Genomic DNA, 11739 nt, shown 5'->3' on the forward strand with positions numbered 1-11739 from the left:
AAATCAATAGGTCGCACAAGATCTGCCAGCAAGCCTCTGATGGTTAAACTGCCAAAATCTCGGCTCTCTGCTCACCTTCACTCCTTCATTCCTCTTTTCTCCCGCCTCTGGAACAAACTCCCACACTCCCTTCAATCCCACTCCTCCCTCCAGGTCTTTAAAACAGCTGTTCACCACCATCTCTTATCTTCCCCCATCCAAAACCTTGATCTTTTCTACCCCCACTAATTCACCCCAGATCCACCTTGTTTGTAATTCCAACTTCTTTCCTGTTAGTCCTGGCAGTGTCCATATGTTTTATGCCTCTCCCACCCCCTTTCCCATGCCTCCCCCCAAAGCCCTCTCCCTCCCACAGATCTCTCGATGTCTCCATGTCTCTCGGTTCCTGCTCTCAAATGTTGTGTTTGTGTCCTTCCCCCTCTCTCCCCATCTTGTCTACCGCTCCCGATGCTTTTTGTTTTATGTGTCGGTTTGTCGGTTATGTGTCGGTTTGTCGGTTTGTCTTTCTGTGTGATAAATGTTCGCTCCTTCACGAGCCTCGATCTTGTATACAAAAAACAACAACAAAAAAAAACAAACAACAACTCCACAACAAAAAACCCCACAAGTTTAGCACTCTCACACCACCGCTTCCCCCAGCAAGATTAAAATTTAATCATAAATTGTAATAAATAAATCTCAAATAGTCTCAATAAATCTCAATCATAATCATAAATCAGCATCATAAAAATCAAACAACAACTCCACAACAAAAAACCCCACAAGTTTAGCACTCTCACACCACCGTTTCCTTCCCCAGCAAGATTAAAATTTAATCATAAATTGTAATAAATAAATCTCAAATAGTCTCAATAAATCTCAATCATAATCATAAATCAGCATCATAAAAATCAAACAACAACTCCACAACAAAAAACCCCACAAGTTTAGCACTCTCACACCACCGCTTCCTTCCCCAGCAAGATTAAAATTTAATCATAAATTGTAATAAATAAATCTCAAATAGTCTCAATAAATCTCAATCATAATCATAAATCAGCATCATAAAAATCAAACAACAACTCCACAACAAAAAACCCCACAAGTTTAGCACTCTCACACCACCGCTTCCTTCCCCAGCAAGATTAAAATTTAATCATAAATTGTAAGAAATAAATCTCAAATAGTCTCAATAAATCTCAATCATAATCATAAATCAGCATCATAAAAATCAAACAACAACTCCACAACAAAAAACCACACATGTTTAGCACTCTCACACCACCGCTTCCTTCCCCAGCAAGATTAAAATTTAATCATAAATTGTAATAAATAAATCTCAAATAGTCTCAATAAATCTCAATCATAATCATAAATCAGCATCATAAAAATCAAACAACAACTCCACAACAAAAAACCCCACAAGTTTAGCACTCTCACACCACCGTTTCCTTTCCCAGCAAGATTAAAATTTAATCATAAATTGTAATAAATAAATCTCAAATAGTCTCAATAAATCTCAATCGTAATCATAAATCAGCATCATAAAAATCAAACAACAACTCCACAACAAAAAACCCCACAAGTTTAGCACTCTCACACCACCGCTTCCTTCCCCAGCAAGATTAAAATTTAATCATAAATTGTAAGAAATAAATCTCAAATAGTCTCAATAAATCTCAATCATAATCATAAATCAGCATCATAAAAATCAAACAACAACTCCACAACAAAAAACCACACATGTTTAGCACTCTCACACCACCGCTTCCTTCCCCAGCAAGATTAAAATTTAATCATAAATTGTAAGAAATAAATCTCAAATAGTCTCAATAAATCTCAATCATAATCATAAATCAGCATCATAAAAATCAAACAACAACTCCACAACAAAAAACCCCACAAGTTTAGCACTCTCACACCACCGCTTCCTTCCCCAGCAAGATTAAAATTTAATCATAAATTGTAATAAATAAATCTCAAATAGTCTCAATAAATCTCAATCATAATCATAAATCAGCATCATAAAAATCAAATCTCTGATGGTAGCACAAGGTCGCACAAGGTAAAAATCAATAGGTCGCACAAGATCTGCCAGCAAGCCTCTGATGGTTAAACTGCCAAAATCTCGGCTCTCTGCTCACCTTCACTCCTTCATTCCTCTTTTCTCCCGCCTCTGGAACAAACTCCCACACTCCCTTCAATCCCACTCCTCCCTCCAGGTCTTTAAAACAGCTGTTCACCACCATCTCTTATCTTCCCCCATCCAAAACCTTGATCTTTTCTACCCCCACTAATTCACCCCAGATCCACCTTGTTTGTAATTCCAACTTCTTTCCTGTTAGTCCTGGCAGTGTCCATATGTTTTATGCCTCTCCCACCCCCTTTCCCATGCCTCCCCCCAAAGCCCTCTCCCTCCCACAGATCTCTCGATGTCTCCATGTCTCTCGGTTCCTGCTCTCAAATGTTGTGTTTGTGTCCTTCCCCCTCTCTCCCCATCTTGTCTACCGCTCCCGATGCTTTTTGTTTTATGTGTCGGTTTGTCGGTTATGTGTCGGTTTGTCGGTTTGTCTTTCTGTGTGATAAATGTTCGCTCCTTCACGAGCCTCGATCTTGTATACAAAAAACAACAACAAAAAAAAACAAACAACAACTCCACAACAAAAAACCCCACAAGTTTAGCACTCTCACACCACCGCTTCCCCCAGCAAGATTAAAATTTAATCATAAATTGTAATAAATAAATCTCAAATAGTCTCAATAAATCTCAATCATAATCATAAATCAGCATCATAAAAATCAAACAACAACTCCACAACAAAAAACCCCACAAGTTTAGCACTCTCACACCACCGTTTCCTTCCCCAGCAAGATTAAAATTTAATCATAAATTGTAATAAATAAATCTCAAATAGTCTCAATAAATCTCAATCATAATCATAAATCAGCATCATAAAAATCAAACAACAACTCCACAACAAAAAACCCCACAAGTTTAGCACTCTCACACCACCGCTTCCTTCCCCAGCAAGATTAAAATTTAATCATAAATTGTAATAAATAAATCTCAAATAGTCTCAATAAATCTCAATCATAATCATAAATCAGCATCATAAAAATCAAACAACAACTCCACAACAAAAAACCCCACAAGTTTAGCACTCTCACACCACCGCTTCCTTCCCCAGCAAGATTAAAATTTAATCATAAATTGTAATAAATAAATCTCAAATAGTCTCAATAAATCTCAATCATAATCATAAATCAGCATCATAAAAATCAAACAACAACTCCACAACAAAAAACCCCACAAGTTTAGCACTCTCACACCACCGCTTCCTTCCCCAGCAAGATTAAAATTTAATCATAAATTGTAAGAAATAAATCTCAAATGGTCTCAATAAATCTCAATCATAATCATAAATCAGCATCATAAAAATCAAACAACAACTCCACAACAAAAAACCACACATGTTTAGCACTCTCACACCACCGCTTCCTTCCCCAGCAAGATTAAAATTTAATCATAAATTGTAATAAATAAATCTCAAATAGTCTCAATAAATCTCAATCATAATCATAAATCAGCATCATAAAAATCAAACAACAACTCCACAACAAAAAACCCCACAAGTTTAGCACTCTCACACCACCGTTTCCTTTCCCAGCAAGATTAAAATTTAATCATAAATTGTAATAAATAAATCTCAAATAGTCTCAATAAATCTCAATCGTAATCATAAATCAGCATCATAAAAATCAAACAACAACTCCACAACAAAAAACCCCACAAGTTTAGCACTCTCACACCACCGCTTCCTTCCCCAGCAAGATTAAAATTTAATCATAAATTGTAAGAAATAAATCTCAAATAGTCTCAATAAATCTCAATCATAATCATAAATCAGCATCATAAAAATCAAACAACAACTCCACAACAAAAAACCACACATGTTTAGCACTCTCACACCACCGCTTCCTTCCCCAGCAAGATTAAAATTTAATCATAAATTGTAAGAAATAAATCTCAAATAGTCTCAATAAATCTCAATCATAATCATAAATCAGCATCATAAAAATCAAACAACAACTCCACAACAAAAAACCCCACAAGTTTAGCACTCTCACACCACCGCTTCCTTCCCCAGCAAGATGTGCTATCTCCTTCACTTGGGGGCAAAAATCAAAATTTAGATTTTGATATCATCTGATTCCCCATGTTTTTCACTTTCATTTGATATACACATTATGTTAATTGGATGAAAATTAACGAAGTTACAGTATTTTAATGACGATTATATTTTCGTTTAAACAACGGAGATAATTAGGTTCAAAGTTCACAATACAGTTCACACGCACAAACAATGTGCACACGTGGAGCTTTTCATTCATACCAAACATGTATGTCGGGGATCTCCTTCGGATTACGATGTATGGCTCGTAGTAAATCATCGAAATTTCGCGATCTTCGTGACTTTCTGCGCACATTTTAAGCATGACATGTTAGATTCTTCGTCGAATTTCACAACTTTTCTGTTCTTTCTTGGAAAAATGTTTGGTGCATAATAATCTCGAGAAGTTCCTCTTTCCATATGAAAATCTCAATTTGGTCCCTGTGGTCATATTTTGACTCTCTTCGGCTTTTTCTCGCTAAGAGAAATGCCCCCACGTGTCTGCTTTTGCCAGAGCCAGTCACAAATATACAAATACAGAACTGTAATGCTATTAACACCACATGCTATGAATGCAAATGCTACTAAAACTATAAATGCATCATCACACTAAAATGTACAATTTGCTGTCTGTTTGTTTCTCTGATTGCATGTCTGTGGTCAATTCCGCCATTACTTATCCAATGTCAACCAAACTTGCCAGGGGGACCATGGGACAAAGGTTGTAGCTAATTGGTTTGCCCCTTCCCCCACCCCTGCTCCCCAGAGGTTCCAAATGTGGGTTATCTATGTAAATGTGTAACGTACCATAAATTATATATATATGTAAATGCATGACTTGCCGGTCGTGCTGCCTCCCTCTCGCATGAGACGGAGAGGACCAGGAGCTGTGTCAAATAAAACCGTTTCGAAGACTGTAAAGACTGCCCTGAGAATGGCTGCTTTGGTGGGGTGGGATAGGGGTCGGTGTCGCGCTGTTCGGGTGCGTTTGGGCGGCCTTGCTCTGGAGCTTGGTGGGACTTTTGGGCCCTGTGCTGCTGGGTGGAAAGGCCCGGGCTTTGGTGGAGCTCCTCTTGTGGAGCTCCGTCCATGGAGGATGTGAGAGAGTGAGGTGAGATCGAGGATTCGTGCCGTGTGCGTAAAGTTCAGTCGCATGAATCATCTTGGACGCAGTCTGGCCTGGCAGCTTGCTGGCTTTCTTCGACTTCGTCATGCTGGGAGCGAGGGCATGCGATTTGGTGACTCCCTATATACCATGTCATGCCTGCAGGAAACCGAGCTCCTTGAGATCCAGTAACATGCCCATTACAACAACTTCTTGGGCATTTTTGGTGGGGGAGGGGGAGGCACCCGTGGCTTGATGGGTTTTGCCAGCTCTAGCCTATTGAGGAGGACACGCATGCACACAGGGAGGGGAGCCTGAGATTTGGTGGACCCAAGTGGAAGGAGGGCCTGAGATTTGGACGACCCGAGTAAAAGGGGGCCTGAAATTTGGTGGACCCAAGTGGAAGGAGGGCCTGAGATTTAGAGGACCCGAGTGAAAGGGGGGCCTGAAATTTGGCAGACCCGAGTAGAAGGGGGGGTTGAGATTTGGAGGACCTGAGTGGAAGGGGGCCCTGAGATTTGGAGGACCTGAGTGGAAGGGGGGCCTGAGATTTGGAGGACCTGAGTGGAAGAGGGGCCTGAGATTTGGAGGACCTGAGTGGAAGGGGGGCCTGAGATTTGGAGGACCTGAGTGGAAGGGGGGCCTGAGATTTGGCAGACCCAAGTGGTAGACGGGCCTGAGATTTGGAGGACCCGAGTGGAAGGGGAGCCTGACATTTGGAGGACCCAAGTGGAAGGGGGGGGGGTTGAGATTTGGAGGACCGGAGTGGAAGGGGGCCCTGAGATTTGGAGGACCTGAGTGGAAGAGGGGCCTGAGATTTGGAGGACCTGAGTGGAAGGGGGGCCTGAGATTTGGAGGACCTGAGTGGAAGGGGGGCCTGAGATTTGGCAGACCCAAGTGGTAGACGGGCCTGAGATTTGGAGGACCCGAGTGGAAGGGGGGCCTGACATTTGGAGGACCCAAGTGGAAGGGGGGCCCTGAGATTTGGAGAACCTGAGTGGAAGGGGGGCCTGAGATTTGGAGGACCTGAGTGGGTGGGGGGTCTGAGATTTGGCGGACCCAAGTGGTAGGCGGGCCTGAGATTTGGAGGACCCGAGTGGAAGGGGGCCTGACATTTGGAGGACTCAAGTGGAAGGAGGGCCTGAGATTTAGAGGACCCGAGTGAAAGGGGGGGCCTGAAATTTGGCAGACCCGAGTAGAAGGGGGGGTTGAGATTTGGAGGACCTGAGTGGAAGGGGGCCCTGAGATTTGGAGGACCTGAGTGGAAGGGGGGCCTGAGATTTGGAGGACCTGAGTGGAAGAGGGGCCTGAGATTTGGAGGACCTGAGTGGAAGGGGGACCTGAGATTTGGAGGACCTGAGTGGAAGGGGGGCCTGAGATTTGGCAGACCCAAGTGGTAGACGGGCCTGAGATTTGGAGGACCCGAGTGGAAGGGGAGCCTGACATTTGGAGGACCCAAGTGGAAGGGGGGGGTTGAGATTTGGAGGACCGGAGTGGAAGGGGGCCCTGAGATTTGGAGGACCTGAGTGGAAGAGGGGCCTGAGATTTGGAGGACCTGAGTGGAAGGGGGGCCTGAGATTTGGAGGACCTGAGTGGAAGGGGGGCCTGAGATTTGGCAGACCCAAGTGGTAGACGGGCCTGAGATTTGGAGGACCCGAGTGGAAGGGGGGCCTGACATTTGGAGGACCCAAGTGGAAGGGGGGCCCTGAGATTTGGAGAACCTGAGTGGAAGGGGGGCCTGAGATTTGGAGGACCTGAGTGGGTGGGGGGTCTGAGATTTGGCGGACCCAAGTGGTAGGCGGGCCTGAGATTTGGAGGACCCGAGTGGAAGGGGGCCTGACATTTGGAGGACTCAAGTGGTAGGGGGACTGAGATTTGGAGGACCTGAGTGGAAGGGGGACCTGAAATTGGGCAGACCCAAGTGGAAGGGGGGCCTGAGAAAAATGAGGACCTATGGCGATGATGCATGCATGCACGCGCACATGCACACACACACACATGCATGGATTGTGATTTGCATGTACACATGCACGATTATGGTTTATACACATTTGCTTTTGGTGTTACTTTTGGTTTTCCTTTGGCATGTTTTGTTTTGTTTTGTGTGACATCATCTGCTGTGTATTGTATGCACACACTATTTTTATGCGTTATATACGTACATATATACATATTGTGCACATGTTGTATTGTATACACACTTGTGTGACATGTTGTGTGGTGGTGTTTCTTGTGCGTGACATGTTGCACATATTTTGTGCGTGCACACACACACACACACACACACACACACACACACACACACACACACACACACACACACACACACACACACACACACATATGTGTTATTAAAAATTCTAATAACTTATCACTTAACATATGTGGGGTAACAATATCTTGCAATACCAGACAAATATTGAATGTCATTTATTAATTGAGCTTTTACTGAGTGCAATGCTAAAACCCTCACTGATTTTCATGTGATCTTTTGCTGCTCTACCACGTTCTCTACCATGTCACTGAAATGCCACTCAACAGTTATTGTAGATACCAACATTTAATTTATCCGGGTTACAAGATGAGCTCCTTATTTGGCAGAGAATTCAAACAAACACACAGAAGTGTTAAGGAATTTCAGTTTTTGAGTCTTGGCAGGGTCTCATGAGCCCAATTGGCTATACCATAGGGATGTTACCCAAAAGCCTCGATTGTCCAAGAGCCCTTGTTGTGCTGCAATCACAAGGATTAAGTATGTGATATACTACTTACAATTGTGACAAAATTTGCTTTATTAAGCTTAACGAGAGAGACAGACACAGACACAGACACAGACACAGACACAGACACAGACACAGAGACAGACACAGAGACAGACACAGAGACAGACACAGAGACAGACACAGACACAGACAGACACAGAGACAGACACAGAGACAGACACAGAGACAGACACAGAGACAGACACAGAGACAGACACAGAGACAGACACAGAGACAGACACAGAGACAGACACAGAGACAGACACAGAGACAGACACAGAGACAGACACAGACACAGACACAGACACAGAGACAGACACAGACACAGAGACAGACACAGAGACAGACACAGAGACAGACACAGAGACAGACACAGAGACAGACACAGAGACAGACACAGAGACAGACACAGAGACAGAGACAGAGACAGACACAGACACAGACACAGACACAGAGACAGACACAGAGACAGACACAGATACAGACACAGAGACAGACACAGACACAGAGACAGACACAGAGACAGACACAGAGACAGACACAGACACAGAGACAGACACAGAGACAGACACAGAGACAGAGACAGACACAGAGACAGACACAGAGACAGACACAGAGACAGACACAGACACAGACACAGAGACAGACACAGAGACAGACACAGAGACAGACACAGAGACAGACACAGAGACAGAGACAGACACAGAGACAGACAGAGACAGACACAGAGACAGACACAGACACAGACACAGACACAGAGACAGACACAGAGACAGACACAGAGACAGACACAGAGACAGACACAGAGACAGACACAGAGACAGACACAGAGACAGACACAGAGACAGAGACGGACACAGAGACAGACACAGAGACAGACCACAGAGACAGACACAGACACAGACACAGAGACAGAGACAGACACAGAGACAGAGACAGACACAGAGACAGAGACAGACACAGAGACAGACACAGACACAGAGACAGAGACAGAGACAGACACAGACACAGAGACAGACACAGAGACAGACACAGAGACAGACACAGAGACAGACACAGAGACAGACACAGAGACAGACACAGAGACAGACACAGAGACAGACACAGACACAGAGACAGACACAGAGACAGACACAGAGACAGACACAGAGACAGACACAGAGACACAACGACAACTCATTTCCCATAATAAACTTTGTTTTGATAACTGCACATAAACTCATTCTACACCTGGATTAGGCAATATTTCGGAAAAGGCAATACTTTCAGTTCCTCTGCTGAAGAGGATGTCCACAATCTCATTTCTGGCCCTGGCACATGGGGAACCCCTTCTGATGTTCCCCGTGAGCCAAGACATGGCAGAACCACTACTCATCCGGCCCAAAATGGCTCTCGTGTGGCAGTCTGTCTGGGTACAGCTCTGCCTCCACATAGTTGACTTATTCACTCATCCAACTGTTCCTCTTCAGTCCTCACTGTTCTTCCGCGCATGAGTCTGTCGCGGGGGAATGATGCATGTTGCTCACACCATAGCCCCAATAGTTCTTATGCCACAGCTCTCCACAGCTCTTAGTGGACCAGCCAAGTCACACAAAAAATCTTTGGGTGGCATTTCCTGTTGAAAGCAGGCATCCATGCTGGATCAATTGCTTGGGGGATGTGGAAAAAAATGTGGCTGGATGCCACCCTGGATTTTGACCTTGAAGGTCATTTTCAAGGTCAAATGTACCAAAAAGGGTAAAAACAGGTATTTTCTCTGTTCTTTTTTTACAGCATTTTCTGTTGCATGTCCAAGCAGGCATCCATACTAAATCAATTGCCTGTGGGATGGCTAAAAATAGGAGGGTGGATGTCACCCTGGATTTTGACCTTGAAGGTCATTTTCAAGGTCAAATTGAACAAAGAATAATGTTTAAAATAGGCATTTTCTCACTAACTATACTAATAGGTGAATACACAAGTGTCTTTGGGCATGATTTGATGTGCTTGATATCCTGCAAATGTTTAAGTGTTCACTGGCCTGCAGGATTGCAGCAGTCAATGGCGTCACAGCCACAGGCAGTGGTGCACTTGAGGTCCTGTCTGTAACAGCTGCAACGAGCAGTTCTGCACTTTGATTTGCATCCACAGGTGACAAGTTGGATGCAGGCACCTGGAACAGATGGCAGCCTGGTTCAGATTACCTGCAGGTTACCAGACTCCAGCTTCCATCCTGGTGTTTCACTTGGAGAGGGGACTATGATGTTCTCCTGGTCTGCCTGTAACCATATCTTGGCCTGGTAGTTAGCATGAGCTATGTGTAGCTCCAGGGCATCTTTCGTTGGGGGCAGCATTTCAAGGCCCTTCTTGCCTTTAGCAAACAGATGTAGCCGAGCGTGATCAATGGTGGGTTGCTCTGCAGTGCCATACAGGTGGCAAACGAACCGCTCAACGTTCTCCAGGGTTCCATCACACCCAACCCCACTGACAAGATTTGGCTGTTTCTGGAAGGTTTTCCAGCATGATTGTTTCTCATGGCCCGTGAAGGATGATGACGTATCGCACCCAGTGAGAGCAGGGAAGCTGACCAGGTTCTCCTTCAAATGCTGTGGAAGCTTCTCCGATATGGTGTGCAGTGGATAACACCTCCGCTTCTTAGCAGTGCCTGAATCCATCCATACCTGGCATGCCTTCGGCGTCAGGAAGTGCACCAAGAGTACCATGACATCAGTGTCTCTGCAGATCACCAGCACTCTTTCATAGCCTGCAGCAACTGCCTCGCATCCATGCAGGATCAGCCTTGTGTTTGCTTCTTCGTGGTTTCCATGGAGTCTGACGTCATCTCTCCTGGTTGATCTTGCATCTTTGACATCAGCGAAACCGCCTCCTACGACCAGCTCGTATCTTTGTGGCAGCTCCTTCGCACTTTTCATGAGGGAGTCTGAAAGAAAGCGTGCAAGGCTGGCCTTGTTCTCATCCAATGCAACAAACTGGTTCCAGACCTGCGGGAGTGGGACTTGCGGACCATTAATGATCTTCTGTATGGGCTTCTTCTTCCCAAGTCTCTTGGCTCTTGTAGCTGCCTTTGTAGAGTGGATTCCAATGTAGCGGTCAAACACAATGTCGACCCTTGTTGTGTGTTGACCAAAGTGCCTCGTCACTGACTGCTGGAAGACGGCAGCATAGTCACCAAATGTGTGGCACCCATGAGGCTTTCCCATTGCTTGGATGAGGGCATGGCCATCGATCAGGACACATGCCTTCATGTCAGCATCTGGAATTTCGGAAGGAATTTCCATTGTAGCTGACAGAATATTAATCAGCACTGCCTTTGGTGTGGAGTTCATCACGCCCCCTGGCTTAGCCAATGCCAGCGGCACTGGAGAAAGCTCATGCCTCAGAACCTCTAGCATCTCTACTATCCGGCCAGCATTTACGGCATTCAGCAGCCGCTGCATCAGCTTTCGGTCAGCTTTGATGGTCGACTGCACGCTCTGCCTTGTGGACACGTTTGCTTTGTATAGGTACGCAAACGTCTTCGAGTTGTTCTTCTTGAGGACATCATGAAACTTGCCTGTTTCATCAATCAGCCGTTGCTTGACATTGTTGATCACCATCTGCTTCCCTCTGTCTTGTGCGGTCAACAGATCAGTCTCCACTTCGCAAGGGGCGATGTCATTGGTTGCCAAAGAGACAAGTGAGGCCCTGGCAGTCATCTCTGATTCTTCTACATCTTCTGTTG

This window comes from Myxine glutinosa, chromosome 5 (assembly GCF_964187855.1).
Source record: "Myxine glutinosa chromosome 5, kmMyxGlut1.1, whole genome shotgun sequence".
Taxonomy (NCBI): domain Eukaryota; kingdom Metazoa; phylum Chordata; class Myxini; order Myxiniformes; family Myxinidae; genus Myxine; species Myxine glutinosa.